The sequence below is a fragment of the Pinus tabuliformis genome, chromosome 3_1 (genome assembly GCF_031772625.1).
Source record: "Pinus tabuliformis cultivar Carrire ecotype Pingquan chromosome 3_1, CPIR1, whole genome shotgun sequence".
Classification (NCBI taxonomy): Eukaryota; Viridiplantae; Streptophyta; class Pinopsida; order Pinales; family Pinaceae; genus Pinus; species Pinus tabuliformis.
In genome coordinates, this window is record NC_142301.1 from 82,944,232 (window position 1) to 82,962,620 (window position 18,389).

The following is an 18,389-nucleotide window of genomic DNA, read 5'->3' on the forward strand; positions in this document are numbered from 1 at the left end:
GATCTTCACTCTAAGTACAAGTCGATCCATGTGAGAATTTCGCTGAAGTCGAACATGGAAAGACATCGCTTGATTACCGGTCAATGATGAAAACCGTTAACAAGCGCGAGAGGAATCACCGATAATGATAATGACCCTCAAGGTACTGCAGTACAATTCACGTGGCGTGAATAAAGGACTTGGCGTCGAACGCCACGCAAAGTCTTCTGGTCGAAGGTCATTGATGTATACCTGTCGCCGGAAGTGAGAAACTTGCCATTGAGGCATGCAAGCTTCAAAGCACTGATGGGGTTGTTCCTAGATCAACTTCTTGGATAATGAGCTGAAGTCGACAAGAAGCGATCCGTCAAAGGAGGGCCTTAATGAATCCCACATCAATGACACAGAACGGAGCTAATGATTTTAGTGGAGGTGAAAACAAACTGTGACATATGATTCAGGGTGGCGATCATGAATGGATGAAGGATAATGTATGGCAGTGGATGGGACACGGTTGACACTTTCAGAATGACCTCTCTTGAACATATAACGACACTGATGCGATGGATCGGTAGCATTACCCCAAAATGTGGATGGTTTGGCGAAGACCATGGTGATGAGACCGGTGAATGAAACAACCCAACCCGATGTGGTACGGAAGAAAAGTGTCATGTTCAAGAGCGACTTGCTACCATTAAGCTTTGATGTTCTCCCAATTTTTCCCCAGTCATTTCTGACCAGTACCTCTTTATTTTTGTCAAGCTTGAGGAGGATAACATATGCTTGTTCTATAACCTGCCCTTCGGGCAAGCCCATCGCTATGATTTAACGAGCTTAGCGATAGGGAAACTCGTTCTCGTCTAAAGACAAGTTTGTCGCTATTTAATCATTTTAACGAGTCTAACGACAAGGAAAACTCGGTCCTTTTCATTTTTAGAGAGTCTGAAAAGGCACGAAAAGTTAACTCCAAAATTCCTTTTTCGTCATCTAATCCCTTAAGTCCGAAAAAGTATAAAACAATACAGAAGGGATGAATTTTCGATTGCTTTAACGAGCCGAACAAAACAAGCGCTCGATCTTTTTGTGCAATAATCCCTCAGGTCCAAAAAGATTAAAATCTAGAGGAGGGATAGCGTTCCGGTTGTTTAACGAGCTGGAAGGCCAAAACTCGGCAAACTTTTCATATTTTACGAGTCAGTGAAAAGAGCTCAAAGAAGACTCGTCTTTTGAGGAACGAGTGATAAACAGGGATAGCAGCAGATTCCAGGTACAAATTGGAATTTTCCAATCACGGTAGTGTCACAAGGATGGCTAGATGAAATCACTCTTCGCAGATGCTCCTCAAAATGGGTAAACACACATATGGGGGTGAACGACCGGCCAAATGACAGTGGAGGTGATGGATGAAAACACGACCAAGGCTTTTAAGGCTGATGAATTTACGATCGCAATGGTTATTTACCGAGATAGGTTCATTTTTTAATGAGCTTGAACTCTGGAGGAAACTTTTGCTCACACTTTTCTATTTTTTAACGAGCATAAATTCCGTGGTAAAACTGCTCGATTCATGGTCAAATTTGATTTTTTACTTTTACTAGCTTTTCTCTTTTCAAATGTAGTACTTCACCATCAATTGCTGCAACAAATTTTGTTAGAAATGGATAACATTTGCATGAAAACGAGATTGTAACCCTAATATTTAACTTTAAACTGTATAAAAAGCTATAAAAAGGTGTTTTTACCTCTCATTTACCATTTCATTTGCATTTTGCTTGTTGGAGCTCTGGAGGTGCCTCTTCTTCCTTGATTTTCACCAGCTGATTCCGGGAGATTCTGTGGACGATTTTCGGCGCCGTTTGGACCAGGTAGGAGCTAAACCTTAGCCCTTCACTTTCATGGTTCCCTTTTTCAGTTTCATGCACATTTTTCAGGGTTTCTGAGCCCCAGGGGTTTCATTAGGGCGCCCTGGCATCAGCGCAGGTTCTCCTTTCGAAACTTGCGCTGTATTTCAGGTAGTCTTAAGGCAGACTGCGCCTCAGCGCAAGGGGGAGACTCTCTGCCTGCGCTGGGCCTAGAAAAACTGATCCTGCATGTGTTTTTTGATGATTTTTCGCCAGTTTTTCATCAAAATTAGGAACTTACTCTTTCTCTTGTTTGCTTGCAGGGAACTTTGAACAAAATGTCCCTTACATGGCGAGAACGAGAACATGAAGCAGAGGACATGGTTGCACTCCATGACCCGGTCACGGTGAACGCGCTTCGGAACTGTGGCCTACTGAAGTTCTTCCGTATCTCTAGCATGAGAGCACAGATTTCTTTACTGCAGTATATGCTTGATGCTTGGGATCCTGTTAACCAAGTATTCCAGATTAGGGGGAAAACCATCCCCTTGACCATAGAGGACATGTACTTCTTGACTGGGTTGTCAAGGCGGGGTGCCCCCATTTCTTTGTCAGGTACGGCTCGAGGGACTAATTCCACCAGAGACTATATTCGTCAGTATTGCCGGGAAGGTTCACAGCCGAGCAAAGACGGCAAGATCAATATCCGTGACATCACTGACAGGTCTCTTAGATCCATTCTGTTTACTATTGGTAGGATGGCCGGTAGCGCAGCTTTACATGTTGCCAACAGATCTTACATGCAGCACGCCTTGGAGTGTCTCCAACCGAAAGTGTTTAACTGGTGTGATGCAGTACTTGTTCAGATGAAAAGTCAATTGACCAAGGTAAAGGACGGGAGGCTGAAGAACTTTGGATTTGGTTCTATTCTGACTGCCTTTGCCTTGGAGAAAATCCCATTGATGCAGCCTCAGTACATCATACTTGACTTGCCTTCTCCGACCGAGCCACGCATGCAGAGGTGGGTTGACCACATGTCCCGACATGCTGGTCAACCTCAGATTACTTTCACTGAGGCTTTCTTTAGGTGGTTCGAGCGTCAGGAGATGGCGTTTTCTGAGTATCCATATGTGGGTATGGACTACCGAGGTGATCCGGACTTGGTGCTACCGGATGGCGAGCAATGGGGCGCTATTGGTAAAATCTTTGACCATGTTACTGTTTATTGTTTTTACTCATGATGTTATTGTGCAAAACTGATCAAACTCTTGGGTGCATGCAGATGTTGGTCCTGTTCGTCCAGCAGCTCGTCCACGATCGCCAGTTGCTGCCCCAGCAGCAGAGCCTGCTAGGCGAGTTGTTATTCGCGACCTTGGTGATACTGAGATACTTGCAGCTGTGCAGGAGCAGGTCGAGAGCCTTACTCGTGGTCTTCCGGATGTACAGATTGACGAGTTACCTTTACAGTTGTAGCGGCACACTATTGGCGTGCCTAGACGATGGACTCGTCTCTTGCGCATGATTGCACAGACCGTGACGTACTTTCATGAGCACCACTAGGCTAGGGTGCCCCCTAGCATCTTTTTGAGTTCTAGGTCATACGACCAATTTTGTTTCGATTACAGCACATCATTTATAAACTATAAACAGCTTTATATATTTTGATTTTCGGGGTTTATCTTGGTTTATTTGCAATCCACTTGCATAGCACCGATGCATCTCTCTTTTATATATGTTGCAAATGTCTATCTAATACATAGTTTGCTAATGAATCTGTTAATGTGTTCAAGTTTCTGGAAATATGCTGGTATTGAATTGAATCAAACTCTCTTTCCAAAATCTTAACCCTTAAAAACATTCGATAAATAGCTGGATTGCGGACTGAATATATACCAGTGAGTTGTAGTATCACAAGTTGTGAGTCTAGCCTAACAATTAGTCGGCGTATACCATGAGCGATGGTATCAGAGAGGAGTTCAATCAACGCGCTATACTCAGCGATGTTGTTCGTTGACTGTCCAATGCACACACCTCTGAAACTCACTAACTCGCCGCTTGGATCAAAAATGGCCCAGGCTGCAGAGGACAAATTCCGTGTACTACGACTCGCTCCGTCGGCATATCCCACATATGTCTCAGAATAATTCGACATCTGCAACAAACGAGAAGGGTGGATTACTAAACCGAAACAAACACTTTAGCGAAAACAAAATACAACAAAAGCACTCAGGTTACTATTCAGGCATAGTAACGCTTGAGGTACAACCCGTTGCGGGGTTGCGCCAGTGGTATCCCGTCATAATCCATTAACTCGTAGGCTCCTTTTGCTAACACCCTTTTAACAATATAGGGACCCATCCATAAGGACTTAAATTTTCCTGCTCCTAATTTGTCGGATTCTTGGTCGTAAAGCAAAACCAAGTCACCCTCAGAGAAGATACGAGGTTTGACATTCTTGTCGAACTGTGCTTTGACTCGTTTCTTATGGGCTTCGTTCGCCAAAGCGGCGTCACGACGGTTTTCATCCAACTGGATCAATTCCAAGAAACGAGCCTCTTCTTCTGAGGTTCCGGGGAGGAGGTCAATTGCGAGTTTAAGAGACGAAATTTCACACTGGATCGGTAAGACTGCCTCCAGGCCATACACCAATTGGAATGGTGTGAACCCAGTGGCGTTCTTTACCGAGGTTCGGTAAGCCCACAATGCTGAGTATAGGAGTAGGTGCCATCTTCTTTTGTGAACCCCGATCATCCTTTGCAACATACGCTTCAGGACCTTGTTGATTGCCTCAACTTGTCCGTTGGCTTGTGGATAATACGGGGTAGAGCTATCGTGCGATAGCCCTAGTTTGGCAGCTAACTCAACCATCATGTGATTGCGAAAATGCGATCCATGATCTGTCACTATAGCCTGCGGAACGCCGAACCTGGCGACTACATGATTAAAAAAGAAAAAGGGCAGCTGTTTCACCAGTGTTATCCAATGTAGGCATCGCCTCGGCCCATTTGGTAAAATAGTCAACAGCGACTATAATATACCTATGCCCCCCGGTCGAGGTGGGGTTACATTGCATGAAATCGATGCCCCACTTGGCGAAAGGCCCAACAGCAACTATAGGCTGCAAAGGTGCGGGCGGTCTCCTGGTTTTGCTATCAAAGATCTGACACGCATGGCAACTTCTGACAGCTATTATGCAATCTTTAAACATAGTTGGCCAGAAATATCCTGCTCGTAAGATTCTTTGTGCTGTTGCATATCCAGATTGATGCCCCCCGCACGCGCCTGAATGACAATCATTCAGGGCTTTCTCGGCCTCCTCATGGGTAAGGCACCTCCTCAGAACCGTATCGACACCACGACGGTAAAGTGTATCACCGACGATCATGTAGTCTTTAGATTGGTATCGTATACGCTTCCGTTCCGAGTGTGTGGTATTAGGCCTAAATTTTTGGGTTTGGAGATAAACAATGATGTCTCCATACCACTCATCACTTACTGATATCAGAAACAAATTTTCATCCACGATTGACTCTTCTGATGTTTCATCGTTGGACGACGATGGGAGATCGCACAATAATTCCGCGAAAACTAGAGCTTTCTTTGATTTGGATTTTACAAAATCCAGATCAAACTCTTGAAGGATCGCTATCCATTTCGAATATTTGCCCCCAAGCAACTGTCGCGACAGTATATACGTCATGGGGTTGCAATCTGACAGAATGGTAGTTTTCCTAAAGAGGACATAATGTCGAAACCTTTGAATCGCTTGAACAGCAGCAAGCGCTAGTTTTTCAACATAGGAATATTTACTTTCTGTGTCATTTAAGTTTTTACTTAAATAATAAATAGGATGTTCAATTTTATCGACTTCTTGCACTAAGACCATCGCAATGGTCGTATCTGCTGCAGCTAGATACAGGTTAAAATCTCTTTGATAGTCCGGGGCGTACATTAATGATGCTCTTACTAGAGAATCTTTCAGAGCGTCAAAGGAAGCTTGCGCAACCTGGTCCCAGACAAAAGGTACATCCTTTTTCAAAAGACGAGTATAACCTTTGGCAAGTTCTGCGTAATTTGGAATGAACCTCCTCAGAAAGTTTGCTTTCCCTTGGAGTTTCTGAATCTGAAGCAAATTTGAAGGTGGAGGCAAATTAATGATTGCCTGAACCTTACAGGGGTCGAGACGAATCCCATCCTTAGAGACTACAAAGCCAAGTAAACGACCAGAACCGACGCAAAACACACACTTGTGCGGATTGAGTCTTATCTTGTAGTGTCGGCAACGTAGAAATATTGCTCTCAAATGCCGCGGATGATCAATCCGCTTCCGCGAATGAGCCGGAAGATCGTCGAGGTAAGGTTGAATGATGTTCTTGATGTCATGGAAGGCATAATTCATTGCCCTCTGAAACGTCGCCCCTGCGTTCTTTAAACCAAAGGGTAATTTTCGATAAGCGAATGTGCCCCACGGACAAATAAATGCAGTCTTAGACTGGTCCTGTGGGCGGATATTTATTTGATTATACCCGGAAAATCCATCCATAAAGGAAAAGATTTCACATCCGGCGCATTCATCAATTATCTGGTCGATGAAGGGTGTAGGGTAGTTGTCCTTTGGACAAGCTTGGTTTACATCCCTATAGTCGACGCACACTCTTATCGTCCCTTGTTTTTTCATAACAGGGACAATATTCGATACCCAATCGGTTAGAGGAACCGGGTAGATGAATCCAGCATGGAGAAGTTTTTCAACTTCTGCCTTAATGGCAGTGGCTTTCTTGGGGTGCACCTGCCGAAGCCGTTGTCTTACTGGTTTGACATCAGGATACATTTTAATCTCATGTTCAACTATGCTCGAGTCAATGCCTGGCATTTCATCATATGACCATGCAAAGACATCTCTAAATTCGCGAAAGAGAGCACCATATATTTCCAGTTCTGAAGGGGAACAACTTTTGCCGACATGAATATTCTCTACAACATCAGATTTTGTCGAGATGTTTACGGCTACGGTCTCTTCAATATTGGATAGGTTTCGCTCTGAATCCACCGTATTTACAGTATTTGTTAGGAATTCAAATACTGAAGGGTGATATAGGTCGTGTTGAGTTTCTTCTTCACACTCTGGAAGAAGGGAACGATGGTGGTGATCATTCCATGGTGCCCCCTCAATCATCATTGATTGTAAGATTCCTTCGTCAGTCCCATGAACTTTTGACCATGGATCTAATGGGGTACCATATTCTCCAGACCTATCTACCCAAACGCTTGACGAGCGTTGATTTGGGCTCGCCTCCCATGCCTGAAACATTGACTGCTACAATATTTCTATAGGGCTAGGTGGCAAAACCACTTGATGATCCATGACGACTTTGTCTTTTGCGACTTTCGAAGAAGATACCATGTTGCATGTTGCTACAAACGGGATATTCCCTACATGGAAAGGAGGTGGCAACGCGAAAGTTCCCATCATTGTGGGATCTTTTAGCAAGCCTACTCCGATATCTTGTATTGAATGGTCGCTCCCATGGATCAGGGGAATGCTTCCAGTAACTTGTGAACCATTAGGGAGGAAATTCTGCTGGTCGACGACCGTAATCCCTCCTTCAAACGGGAATGCGATCTTCCTAAAATATGTCGACACTACAGCTGCCATGGCATATATCCATGGTCTTCCCAGTAGGATGTTATAGTCAAGATTGCCATCAATGACTTCAACATCAATTTCCACTGTTTTTCCTCCTAGTTCAACCTTAAAGTTATTTAGGATACCGTACGGAGTGTACGTCCTACCGTCAAATGCTTTCAATGTCATCGAAGATCGCGACAAGGTTGGAGATCCAAGAGTTTTCCAGCAACTCATCGACATGATACATGTCGATGCTCCCTCATCAATAATCGTTCTATGAACAGTTTTGTTGAGTGCTTTCACTTGAATAAGGAAAGCTAATTGCGCTGGTAACTGAGGATCATATCCTTTGTGATCAAAGGATACAAGATTGGAATCTTTAGGATCCACTCCACCAATTGCTGATAACAATGCCTGCCTTTGGGATGGACAATTTTGCAGTACCTCAAGAGTCGACATAGCAGATGGCGATTGGGCCAAATCTTCTACTATGTTATAATGCTGCGCCGCTCTGGCACGAGGATTAAATGTCGACTTGTGTACTACTCCCTTAGGTGGCTTTATTGTTAATTCATGCGTGAGGGGGGGTACAACTTCTGCCGAAGTTGTTGTCGAACTACTGGGTTGATCTTTCCCTTTGTCGTTCGACACCGGCGGATTCCCATAATCTTTATTCCTGGTCGAGATCAAAGCATCATTTTGCTTAGAAACCGACAACATAAGCACTTGAGACGGGGAAGCATTTCCACTATCAACCATATTTTGACCTGGGGTGGGGAATGGATCAGTCAACACAGCTGAAGTTTGGGAACTTTTAAAGAACCTCTTTAACTCAGCTTTGAACGGACAGTTCTTTGTCGAATGATTTTCATCGCATATCTGACATGGATAAAATTGTTTCCCTTGCCAGGAGGGTTTGAAGAAGTTTTTTGAGGGGATGACTCACCCTGTTTCTTCTTCTTCCCTTTGTTTTGTTTCTTCTTGCTCCCTGGTTGATTGGAGTTTTTGCCTTTATCCGTAGATACAGCATTTACCTCCGAAGCAAGAATCTCTTGATTTGCTTTTTGATTCGAAGTCTTACGGGCTTTCTTATTTGAATCCCTTGTCGACTTAGCGTTTGCAGTTCCAATCACGCCATCACCGGCATGAGAGTCACTATTTGATCCGGGAGGAGGAGGGATTGAAAATTCCAGTCTGGGGGCGTCAGGTATCTTATCATAGAGCGTGCCCGACTGAGTATATACTAAGTCCAAATATTGAGCACGAGCAATAACCTGCTCCTCTGTTACGACGCCTCCCTTGGCCACATCTTCTGTTATAGCAGGAAGAAGCGACTTTATAAACCACTCAGCTAATAGCTGATCTGGAACATAGGTCTTTACCATTCTGCGACGACGACGCCACTCATGTATATGATCTGATATATGTGTGGCCGTTGTCTGCTTGAAATTGGTCAAGATCTCTGTTCCAGTTTCGTACCTTATAGGTAACTGAAAGTGTGTCAAGAAAGTCGTGGCTAGGGAACTAAAATTGTCGAAAGAGGCTCTAGGTAATTCAATATACCATTTAGCCGCCGGTCCGGTCAATGTCCTCTGGAAAAGGCGAAGCCTTATCGAATCATCATTCAAGGTATTCGACGAACACCACAGATGGAATGTCATCACATGATTCGACGGGTCTTCGCCAGGATTCCCATTGAATTTAGGAATGTCCGAAGGAAGTTTGTGAGGAATCGTTGGCCACCAATGGGCATAGGCGATTGGATCGTTCGTTAATCGATGTAAATCTGGTAATTCTAGGGTCGCCACGAATGGCAACTGCTGATTCAGGTTTGGCGAGGCGTACCCAGGATACGATGGAATCGCCTGAGCAGTAGGCCTTTGCATACCAGCATAATGCAACTGATGTTGATATGACTGATACGGCTGGTGGGCTTGGCCACTGTAAAGTGGTTGATTTAACCCGTTCTGAATATAGGGTTGCCCACTATTCGCAAAGATCTGTTGCTCAGATCCCTGGTATACCTGTTGAAACTGAGGTTGTTGGTATTGCACCATCCATGGTTGTGAAGCCATGTTTTGCTGTGCGACACTAACCGACGGACCAAGATGCGGGGTTATGGTTCCCGTTTGTATCTGTGTCGTCCCGACAGTTGGCGATTGTGGTTGTGTTGCAGGGTCAATGGGCTGTTGCATTACAACTTGGGGTTGACATACAACAGGCATCGATTGAACTTGCGACACGGTTACAATTGCTGGCGTCGTCGGGATACTAGACATAGGTACACACTGTTGCATGGAATATACAACTCTTGGTTGTTGGGGTAACATAGGTACCCAACCACTCGTCGTTACTTCAGTCAAACCTGAATGTTGTTGAAAACTGCCGTATGGGTATCCCCCCGGAAGGGGAAGTGAAAGGGCATATTGCCCTCCATACGGTAACAATCCGGAGCTCAAGGGTATAGATTGCCTTTGAGGACTGGATGGCCCAAACTGATTTCCAAAGGGATCAATTTGTCTAGTTTCAACATAAGAATTACCGGGTATTATACCGGAAGAACAAACTGGAACAGACCAAGTTGTCGTAATAGTCCCTGGGTGGACTCCTTCTAGCTGATGAGAGCTAGTCGGGACAGCTGGTATGCCGGCAAACATCGTTGGATTGACAGCAGGAGCTTCTGCTGTCGCTGTGTCATTTGGCACAGTCCTAGATGTCGACGGTTGCTCAGACATTTTAAGTCTATCCAATAAACTGCCTAACGATTCTACAGGAACTTCCAGTGGCGATGGACAAACTTCTGATGCAGAAGGAAAAAGAGTGGCGCCTACTCCAAAATGAGTTGGAGTATTTGCTTGCTGGTCCTCTACGATTTCCTCTATTGCGATCAGACCAGGAGGAAGAGGAAGACCGTCAGGTCCGTAAAAGATTTCTGGTGCCGAAGAAGGGGTTGCTTCGACAGCGACAGTTGTTTGAACAACAAGACTCTGTGGACCGGTTTCAAATGGAACTGGTTCAGTTATGCAAGTACTTGTCTTCAGACTAGGATCAGTACAACTGTCCCTCTGTTGCTGTTGAACTTCTTCAATAGAGGCAGGGATTCCAGAAATATCAGGAGTGACCAGAATCTCAGATGTTGTCGGAACTGTTGTTCTAACTTTAATGGGAGATTTTGACCCGGTCAAGCGAGTTCGCTTTGTCCGTACTACTCTCGATTCCGGAGACAAAGACGGTTGACTCGCGAGTCTCCTCGAACGACGGAGTTTTAATTGACTTTCCTCCACGGTTGCGGATTACTTGATCAACTAAAATACAAAAAGGGGAATTATGTTTCCGTATTGAATGAATTTTATTAGACGCTTTTAGACACAACTTTGCTTTTTCATGTTTTAAGAGTCGAGAAAAAGCTAAAGATGACTCTAGTCGCCTTCGATGTATTAACGAGCCCGAAGTGACAAATGCTCGGTTGGACCTTTTCAGTTATAGAGTTTGAAAAGGGCCAAAAGAAACTGCTCTGGAGATCTAGGCAGAGGGTGTGCCAAACCTTTCGCGAAACCACAGAATACGTTTTACGGTACGGGTGGTCGATCTTCGTGAATGCTGTGTTCACTGCATCGCGATCAGTAGGGCGGCCGACACGGCTTCCTAAGGATAAAGGATAAATGCCTATAGGGGTCTCCCAATATACGCGACGGTACGCGGGAGCACAAGTCCGTATTAGTGTTATCGCCCCTCAGGAGGAATCACCCACCTTCGTAGAGATCGACAATCACTACGTTTAACGACGCCGGAACACGTCTCTACCTAGACCTCTATTGTGAGCGTTATGTTACAATGCGTTTTTAGATTCATTCAATATATTTTAAGTTGATCTTGTTTAGCAGTTTGTCTTTCAGGATCACCACGAGATGTATTGGTACAAATTCCTAAATGCAGCTAAAATGATAAGCAAGCTTTACAATCTTTTTAGCTTTGAAAATCCTAACTACTGAGGGGAGAGAAAAACATTATCTTTCCACACAGAGCACAAAGCACAAACTAATGCACTTTCTCCTAGATCAATCACGCAAACTTATCAAAATGCAAATGCAAGATGCATGTATTTCTTTTCTTTTCCCTTAATGTTGATGTAGACAAAAAGGAAATTGTCGTATAATTTTCGAATTCAATTTGAAGCGTAAACAAACAAGTTTTGTCTAAAATGAAAAGACGCCTTACAGGTACTTGTTTCAACACTAAAAATGTATGAATTCAAACCATAAAATGAAAAACAAACAAACTCAAACAGCCATGAACAGTAATAAAACTAGCTCTTAAGATCATAAAGACACTTTTACAGTTCAGGATCTAAGAGGCCACAGCTATACTGGTTCGCTTTTCACAATGGGAAACTGTAACTGAAACAAGAAATACTGAAAGAACAATCACAGTTTCATCACACAACTGAGGCGGAATAATGTCAAGGAAAGTTGGTTTACAGCAAGTACAAATGACAAGCAATCAGAAGCAAAACAACAGTGAAAACAGGGCTAAGACACAGTGGGAAACCTCAGGAAGACATAGCCTAACTGGATCAGCGCAGGCTCTGGTCTGTCAAATTGACTCTCAGCGCAGTTCCCGAAGGGAGTACCTGCGCTGGAATGCAGACTGCCTGTGGACAGCCTGCACTGAGACACGAGAGTTGCGTTTACAAGGATTTCCGGGTCATAAAAAGCTCAAAAATTCACTGTTTTTGCTGAAATAAAAAGCTATAGGTCAAGTACAAGCTAAGGGATGATCAAGAGGATGAAAAGCTATCACAAAGAGTACAAGAGTCTTTTGTAGATCAGCTCTTCAAATCATGAATCTGCTCAAAAAATGAGCAAGAGTAGCAGCCCCTCTACTTCGCTTTTGATATAGTCAAAAGCTTTTCGATTCGGTACTCTTTGGTTCAGGAAATGAATAGCAAAGATACTACAAACACCAACAAGATACTAGGTTCCCCAGCGGAGTCGCCAGTTTGTTGTGGGGAAAAGTATCCGACTCGGATGACCCTATCCCTACTCTAAGGGTGACAGTCCTTAGCAACAACTGAAAGTAAAGCTTTGATATTTTCCTTTATGAAAGTACAGAGAAGGAAGAAAAGATTGACCAACTGGTGTCTTTCGCTTTTGTCGATCCTATCCTCTCTCTTTGTCTCTTGTTCCCAGCTCCTTGCTCCCTTTGCCGGTCCAGCTACACAAAGATCCTGCACAAACAAGAGAAGGAAAACTACAAGAAACATGTACTCATAACTGATGCATGGATTAGAGTGAATTAGATATACAAGTAAATACAATACATCAATGCAATACAAGTATATAGTAGAACATTCAAAGCTTTATTGATAGAAGTAAAAGGGTTCTGAGAAGGTTACAACCATCAATGGCTCCAATCCAGCAGCACCTCCCCAGCAGCAAGAAATCTCCTCTTCACCTCTATAAAAGCAATCACCCAATAGCTCTAACTGTAAACCAACAACACTTCCTTGCTTTGCACAAAATTCCAGCCTCCTTAGACCTCATAGAAGAGCTCTATATATAGGATAGAAGAAGAAAGGATGAGTCAGCTTGAGACTGACATAAAGCTGCCTTGTGTCCTCTCCCTCTTCAGTTAAACTTCAGTTCTTGATTCCACTTGGAGATCCTTGCTTACACATGGAGATCAAGTACCTCTTACTCATCACAGGGCGAATCCCTTGAACCAAGTGTCAGTTTGGAAGCTTCCTGGACAATTGACACCTTGCAGAATGACTGTGCCACTTGGCCAATCTCGCCCAGCGCAGGTAGCCTTCATTAGATTTGACTTTCAGCGCAGGTACAAGGAGGAGCAGTTGCATTCCAGCGCAGATGCTCAGTGGAGCAGCTGACATGATCCAAAAATAGCCTGTTTTTGAGTGCTTTCAGGTGGAGAACTGATGGGAAGTGCTGTGGTTTGCTGACCTTGTTCTTCTAGGGGTAAGAACAACATGTTTAGGGACTGAGGATCCCTGTAATTATTGACATTTCATGCTCCATGCTGCGAGGCACAAAAATGTCTATAACATATGCATCTCTCGGAAGTCTGCAACGAGCTCAAAATAATCTGGTAAACTATATATATTGGAAAGTTTGTACACAATGATATCACTCAGAGGATTACTCACTCTAATATATATCTTAGTTAATGGATTGTGCATATATATATATATATATATATATAGATACACAATGACAGTACAAAGTTGATGCAGGAGCATCTAGGCCTAGCCAACAATGTGATGGAGTGGTCACATGTTATGGCTAATACAAGTTTGGAGGAAGACTTGGTTGCTAAATTTGTATTAATTTCAAATAAATGTAAGTGGTTAATTTGTTTCCTAATTCTGAATATAATTGGAAATAAAAGGCAAATGATCTCCCTGTGTCGAGATCAAACCAATTAGCTATATTGATTAGTTAGAGTAGGATATGATTTCTAGGAATAGAGTGAATTCCTTCAATTGTGGAAGGAAATTGTTATACAGGGCATATATGTATTTTCCTTATTTTCTGAAAATTATGGGAGTGATGCAAGAGGGGAGTGAGACAGAGAGGGGGAGGACCGAGAGTATGTTAGGTAAACTTGACTCAGGATACAATCAAAGTTGACCAGGTTAAACAATGATGGTTTTGGGGCACATGGTATTGTGCACCCATAGTATTTTTCCCGTGGTATTATACGTAATGGAGCTTATAAAATATTGGAAGGACTTCATTGTAATCTAAGACCTCGAGGTGAGCGATGAAGGCTCACTTGGTCAAATTGGCTAGGGTTTTGGCCAATGCTAATGAGATCTTATTAGGTTTGGTTTTTCCTCGGATTTGGGTTTTCCCAGATAAACATTTGTGTTTATGTGGTTATGGTTGTTGCTGGTTATTTTCTTATATATATTCCTCTCAGTAATTATTTATGTTATGCAGTAAATTTGTTAACATCTGGTATCAGAGCTAGATATTGGCTCCAAAGGGATTCTTTGATGCCAGGGGTTTATAGTGCTTGATGAGATCAATGCAGCCTTTTTACAGATCTGGGTCTAGAAAATAATGGTGGAACAATCGTACGCAGAAGAACCTCAAGGAGAATGTGCGGAAGATAGTGCGGTAACTACCAGGGATCGCAGTGCATTCGCAATACTTACTGGTTTGGAACATGCTGATGAATTGTTTGGGATTCATGCGGCTATTTAAAGAAGGTTGAGAGATACCTTTGGTCACCAGAAGAAAATTGTTCATGCGACTTCGAAAGTTGTTCGTTTTCTGCTACGTGAGGCCACTGGTGTTGGAATCTACAAGGTTCTCGGGCTCGCAGTTGAAGTGGTTTGATAGAAGTTTCTGAGCAAATTAAATTGAGAAAGGATGGATCAGAATTGTAGCAAAAATAAACAAAAAAAAAATTAATGAAGTCAAAATTATTGCATGTAAATGGGCATACTACTGTAAGACCTGGTAAGGCATGTGTACCCCTCGGTGATCACCGGTAAAGTCTGAGATAGACCTAGGTGATAGGGGGTATGTCAGGTTAACAATAACCCGGGTAAAAACTCTGAGGGGGGTAAGAGATAGAGTGAGTGGGATTGTCTCACTTAGCAGGTTTGGCTAGAGTTAGTCAAGGAACCCCAAGTCAAGTTTAAGGGGAGAATTGTTAGGTAAATTTTACTCAGGATACAATCAAAGTTGACCAGGTTAAACAGTGATGGTTTTGGGGCACATGGTATTGTGCACCAATAGTATTTTTCCCGTGGTATTATATGTAATGGAGCTTATAAAAGACTGGAAGGACTTCATTGTAATGTAAGACCTTGAGGTGAGCGATGAAGGCTCACTTGGTCAGATTGGCCGGGGTTTGGCCAATGCTAATGATATCTTATTAGGTTGGGTTTTTCCCCGGATTTGGGGTTTTCCCGGATAAACATTTGTGTTTATGTGTTTATGGTTGTTGCTGGTTATTTTCTTATATATATTCCTCTAAGTAATTATTTATGTTATGCAGTAAGTTTCTTAACAGAGTATTGTAGCCTATAGGTAGCATAGGAGGAAAAGGTCATTAACTAGAGAGATCAGACTAGAGAAGGGCGAGAGCATCAAATACAGTTTTGTATTTATATTTGTGTACAGAGAATTGATTTTGAGAGTAGAACTATGTAAAGGATTGCATTGCTTTTATGATAGAATTGTTTAATGTGTAATATGGGCAATGTTGAAGGCTCGGTTATTTGTTTACTGTGAATAATCAGTGTGCATGCATAAATCACATAACCGGCCCGTGGAGGCTTGAATGCTTGTTTTTTTTCTATCTATATTCTAATACTCTTAATGCCTTCCTGTGTTTTTCATATGTTCTAAGGGAAGTACTATGTTAAAGGATCATTTGGCGGTGCATTCCATTGAACTGGTTGTGAAGGCATCCAACCCAAATACATCAAGTATCGGGCGTAAAACATAGTTGGATTGAGAATCTGGATCTCAAATCCTTTAGACTGAGATTTTGAATGTTATCGGGTCGATAGAACCCCAAAACCATGTCGCGTTTGTATTTATTTGTTATAATTTTGAAAGCCTTTTACACTAGAAACCCGTGCTAAAACACTTAGCGTAACTGTATGGTAGACTTGAAGTTTTATACACAAGAGTTTTGAGTGATATCGGGTCCAGGTGCTTAGATCACATCAGCATTTCAGTGTGGAGTTATGTCAAAGGCTTAGACCCCAAACCTTTGCGATTGCTGATTGCAACATATCGCATCAGGGTTTTGGACTGGAGGCAATATATTGTAAGGTGGTATATTGTAAAGCTCGATAGCAATTACACTATTGCATCGGATCTCCGATACAGGATGCACCGATATATAATCATTGGGATGTCTGATCGTCGATACAACGATTGAATCTGAGTTGTTCGACTGGCCAGAGCTCGATACACGTCAAAAGCACATATAAATGTGTAAAAAGGCGGAAAACCTTTGTTCGAAATTTTTGGGAGTATTTGGTTCAGAAAGGGAAAAAGTGTTGTTTTAAGGTTTTTGAAAGGCCTTTCATTCCAGATAGTAAAAGGGCTTATATTTAATGGAAAAGGGTTGTTCAGCGGGGTAATTGGATGGATAATTTTTTATCCATTTAGAGGTTTTAAGGCTGGATGCCTGTAAAACGCTTCCGATGCATATATGTGGCATAGAACTTTAAAGGGCGTTAATAAGGGAAAGTTAAGTTCTGATAAGTCATATTAATTGTGCAGCCTCATGGTTGCATCATTTTTGGTATTAGAGCAGGAAAAGGATGAAATTTCCTGCGAAGGTGTGTTTTCTTATGAAGATTCTAATCTAACAGAGGAAATGCATCCAAACATAGGTGACAGCATAAGAAAGTGTGAAGACTGTAGCAATATAGAACAAGAGAAGCTGTGAGAGAAGAACCAGGGGTATTCTTAAAAGTGGCACAAAGGACAACATTCTGAAGTGGCAGTGAACCTGAAGAATCCAATAAGAAATTGGACAAAGAGGACAACTGAAGTGTTCTAAAGAGAGATTGAGAGATTGCAGAAGCCTAGAGGGAGCAAAGGTGTTGCTCAAGAGGAGGTTCCAGATAGAGAACCGTGCTTACCAAAAGACTGAGTGAGGAGATCTTAGTGAGGTAAGATTGCAGTAAGGAGGACTTGTTGTTGCAGAGGCTTGTTGTAGAAGAGTGAGGAGCTCATGGAAAGAGAGGAGAAAAATATCAATACTTTTATTCATAGTAGAGGTTCAGAAAGAATCCACAACAAAAGGAAAGATGCCAAAGAAAATGGCATGAGGATGAGTCAAGAAGAGTTTGCCAGAGAGAAAGCTGAGATAGATTTCCATATTTGAATATTGATGGAGATGCTGCAGAGAAGTGATAAAGAACAGAAGCATGGTTGGACCATGAGAAGAAGAGTAAAGTGGCAGAGGCTAAAAGAGAAGAGAAATCATCAAGTGAAATTAGAGATAGCAAAAGAGTTGAGAAAGATTGAGCAGATATTGAGTGCTTAAGAGGAATCAGAGGAACTCAGAGAAGTAGAAGCAGAAATGGAAGTTTCCATTTGTAGACTAGAATAAGGTGAAATGTTGGGAGAAGAGGATAATGAGAGATCAGCTGAAGATCTCATGGGCTATTGGCATACTTTAGAACAATTAGAAGATATGATGACAATCGAAGCAAATGAGGCAATGAAGCCTTGTGATTTTAGTTCTCATAGTTTGTGTATGTTTGCAGGATATGCAAAGGATGATGGACAATCTGGTGAAACTGTCATTAATAGGAATGAAGCTTTTAAGGTGAAGTATGATGGAGAATTCATTTTAGAGGAAAAAGGTGTTGATCTATTACAGCAGAAGGAGTTCACAGATGAAATTTTGTTTGGTGTGAAATAGTCAAATGAAGTTGATATGGACCAAAAGCCTAATGACAATGCCATAGTGGTACTACAAGAAGGTAAACAATTGAATTTGTTTAATGAAATTGATGAAAGAAATTTTCCATATGATAGTGCAGAAATAGGATAACTTAGGAGGATTGCCAGGAAAAGCATGAAGCTGAGAATGGAAATTGTGATGAACTACTAGAGAAATTTCACAAGGAAATACAATTCTTGGAAAGATTTCTCAAGGAACATGAAGGAGAAATGAAGCTTTCAGAACCTAATAAAGAGGATATTATGGTTACTATGCATGGTGTTGAAGACAACATTAATAAATATGATGTTGAAATCAGAGAAATTGAGTAGAGATTATTTGAAGGTGAGATGAAAGATTAGGAGCAACAATGAAGTTATGTCCTCAGAGACATGAAGGAGACAGAAAAATTAATTCAGAAAGATGAAGATGGAAAGAACCAGCAATTTGAAAGGGATGATCAGCTACATGAGAGTGAATTTGAGGAAGGCATTAGA